The sequence below is a fragment of the Myotis davidii genome, unplaced genomic scaffold, assembly GCF_000327345.1.
Source record: "Myotis davidii unplaced genomic scaffold, ASM32734v1 scaffold520, whole genome shotgun sequence".
In the NCBI taxonomy this organism is placed as follows: Eukaryota; Metazoa; Chordata; class Mammalia; order Chiroptera; family Vespertilionidae; genus Myotis; species Myotis davidii.
This window is the reverse complement of record NW_006292908.1, coordinates 556277-559957: the sequence shown is the minus strand read 5'-3', so window position 1 is coordinate 559957 and position 3681 is coordinate 556277. Positions and strand designations below refer to the sequence as shown.

Here is a 3681-nt window from a genome sequence, read left to right as displayed (position 1 = left end):
CCATGGTCTTGTAATTTACCAGAGCCTGAAATAACGCACGTAAGTTTCAGTGGGTGTTTGAGAACCCTGGAGTGTGCACTGTTGTAGCCGCTGATTCCCGATGTGGAAAGCCCTGGAGTGTGGACTATTGTAGCTGCTGGTTCCGATGTGTTCATTATCTGGCCATGAGGCACCGCGTTAGGAAACTGGGGAGGAAAGCCAGGCGACCCGGCCCGCGTGGCCTTTCCGTGTCTCTCCCATGCAGACCGGCTCGCAGCCCTTCAACCGCGCCATGCTCTTCAACGTGGGCTTCCGGGAGGCCACGCGGGACCGCGCGTGGGACTGCGTGATCTTCCACGACGTGGACCACCTGCCCGAAAACGACCGCAACTACTACGGCTGCGGAGAGATGCCGCGGCATTTTGCGGCGAAGCTGGACAAATACATGTACATGTGAGTACCGGCCGTCTTCCGGATGCCGGGTGGCCTTCCTGCAGAACCCCGTCTCCGACACGCTATCGTCATGCATGTCCGCCTCTGGGACTGTGCCGAGCCCAGGGAGCGTCTCCGACCCCAGCCCGCCTGTCCGCACAGGGAGCTGGGGTTAGAGTTGTGTGTCCATCAGCTTCTCCCTCCTGCGGACGTCGGTGGGGAGGGGGCAGGAGCCCGGCTTCCCCGGCCGAGCAAGTGTGGGTGTATCTTCCGGTTTTCACACTTCGCTACAGGGGTGGGCCGGTACCTGTGCTCTGCATGTTGGCTTCCCCGTTCACTGGAGGAACAGGGCGCGTCCATGGGGCCGCCGTGTGGTCACCACGCTGGGCCTGCCATGTGGGTGAGCCCCAGCTGCCTCTGTCTGCGACCCCTTTTCCAGGGACGTCTCAGCACAGGGAGGGTCCTCTCTTCTTTCTAAGCTGTGGATCCTCAGCTTTTAATAATAAAAAACCGGAACTACCTTGAAATGCAGACAGTCATTGGAGCTGTGACAGTAACTTTTATATTTTTTTCAATAACAGTTTACAGTCTACATTATTCTGTATTCTATTAGTGTCAGGTGTATAGCGTCGTAGTTAGACAATCAGGTACTTTACTAAGTGGTCCCCCTGGTATTTCCAGTCCCCACCTGGCACCATACATAGTTACTGCAATATTGTGGGCTGTATCCCCTGTGCTGTACTGTACACCCCACAACTGTTTAGTAACTACCAGTTTGTACTTCTTAGTCCCTTCACCTTTCTCACCCAGTCCTGTGGATCCCCCTCCCCTCTGGCCACCGCCAGCCTGTTCTCTGTATCTGTGACTTCGCTTCTGTTTTATCTGTTTGTTTGGATTGTTGCTTAGATTCCACAGGTGAGGGAAGTCACACCGTGTTCGTCTTGCTCTGACTGACTGATATCTCTTAGCATAATGCCTTCTAGGTCCGTCCATGCTGTCGCAGATTGTGAGACTTTGTGCTTTTCTATGTCTGGGGGATATTTTGTTGTGTATATGGACCACAACTTCTTTATTCACTTGTATGTTTTGGACACCTGGGTTGCTTCCATGTCTTGGCAGTTGTCAATAATGCTGCAATGAACATAGGCGTGAATATATTCTTTTGAATTAGTGTTTTGGGTTTCTTCGAATGTAAACCCAGCAGTGGGTCAAATGGGAGTTCCATTTTTAATTTTTTGAGGAAACTCCATACTGTTCTCCACAGTGGCTGCACCAGTCTGCATTCCCACCAGCAGTGCACGAGGGTCCCCTCTTCTCCACATCCTCACCAGCGTTTGTTGATTTATTGATGGCAGCCTTTCTGACAGGTGTGAGGTGGTAGCTCATTGTGGTTTTAATTTACATTTTTTGATGATTAGCATCTTTTCATATGTCTCTTGGCCTTCTGTATGTCCTCTTTGGGAAGTGTCTATTCAGGTCCTTTGCCCATTTTTTAATTGGATTGTGTGTGTGTTTTTGGTGTTGAGTTATATGAATTCTTTAGAAATTTTGGATATTAAGCCCTTAGCAGATGTATCATTGGTGAACATATTCTCCCATTCAGTGGGATACGTGACAGAAACTTACATTGACATTAAAGCATGCCAGTCTACTCTGGGAAAGACACCCCACGATTTTCGTTGGCTCGTGGAAGTGGAGAGGAGAGAAAACCACCGGAACAGGGGCGGCGACTCCTGTACGACAGGCTTGCCTGCTGCCCGACAACAGAGTAGAGAGGGGCAGTGGCCCGGCCGGGAGAAACAGCACTGAAACAGGAAAAGAATGGCTTTTGCTCGCTTCGCTGGTTGTAATGATAAGACAGCCTTTCCCTAATACGACAGTGTCTCAACTCCAAGTCAGGCGTTACCTGGGAGGGTCATTCAGGTTCCGGATCTGGTGCTCAGCACTTCTGGAACCATTTGGGTCAGCTTGCTAGAGTCAGATTGGATCCAGTGGGATTGGTTTTCACTGAAGAATTTCATAAAGGTCATATACACTAAGAATTCTGAATGATCTCTTTTTACTTGAAAATACTAATTTCTTATGAATAAAATATTCATATCTACCGAGACTAATCCTGGGGTGGTAGGCATCTTGCAGATTGGATAGAAACGGGAATCCCAGCTCAGGTGGAGGCCGGTCGGGGTCTGGCAGGTAGCGCGGCCTTCAGCCCTGGACGCAGCCGGAGGCAGTCCCTGTGCCCAGCAGGATGCCCACCCTCGGAGGGCTCCGGCCAGACAGCTAAGGCCTCAGTCGGTGTCTCCCCCTGTGGACGGTATAAGATAAACCCAACTGGACTTTCGTTTGTTGAACTTCCGTTTTCCATTCTTCAGTCTATTGTGCCTTCATTTCATCTAGTCTTTACCCATTCTGGGTATAATCCAGTTGGCTGTTTCCACTTAAGCAGAACAATAAATGGAATTAAAGTGCTTGCCTATTCAGACATGTCAATAAACATACCTACACACACACACACACACACACACCTAACCTATCCACGGATCTCAGGATTCTCCCAGACCACGCGCCTGGGTGAGGATGATCCAACTGGTGCGGGGGACACATGTGCCCTACATGCTTATTGAGCCTCTTGAACCCCACCCAGTGTTCTTACGAGAATCCTAACTCCCACATGTGGGCCCCCTGAGGTCACCTGGGACGCCCTGGTTGTCTTTGGGGCACATGCTGCTGTCGCTGTCTGGGGTGCCTTTGGCCCACACTAGAGCCACGCTTGCTTTCTCTGCTGCCCGCTCCGTCGTCCCGGCCGGCAGACAGCACTGCTCCCCACAGGGAACGGGGCAAGAGTTTCTTCAACAAAAGCGTGAAGTCTTTCTCCCTTTCTCTGAGGCCACTGTGCTGTGGTTCCGGCCAGATTGCCTTCAGCTTGGTTTTCAGAGGCCAGGCACGGTGTGCTCTCTGCCCGGCCCTTTTATGGCTCCAGCATGTGCGCCCAGTCACACATTTGGGGCCAGAATGATGATTCAGGCCCACACGTCTAGGGGTGCTACCTCAGTCTCAGAAATCCAGTCTCCATGTAAATGAATAACTTAGTTAGACAGAGTCCTTGCACTGTGAGTTAGGGAAAGGTAAGGAAAGGAAAATCCAAGTTTAAGAACATAGCCATTTGTCAGAGAAAGACAAGTACTGTCTAACTTCACTTATATGCGGAATCTAAAGAAACCGAATTCATAGATACAGGGAACAGATGGTGGTTGCTAGAGGTTGTGGGAG

The 3681-nt window shown here is 50.8% G+C and overlaps 1 protein-coding gene across 1 annotated transcript in view; it reads left to right on the top strand.

Annotated features, from left to right (window-relative positions):
* Positions 1-3681, top strand: part of B4GALT6 (UDP-Gal:betaGlcNAc beta 1,4- galactosyltransferase, polypeptide 6) — a 50057-nt gene that overhangs the window by 41293 nt on the left and 5083 nt on the right. The window lies entirely within an intron of this gene.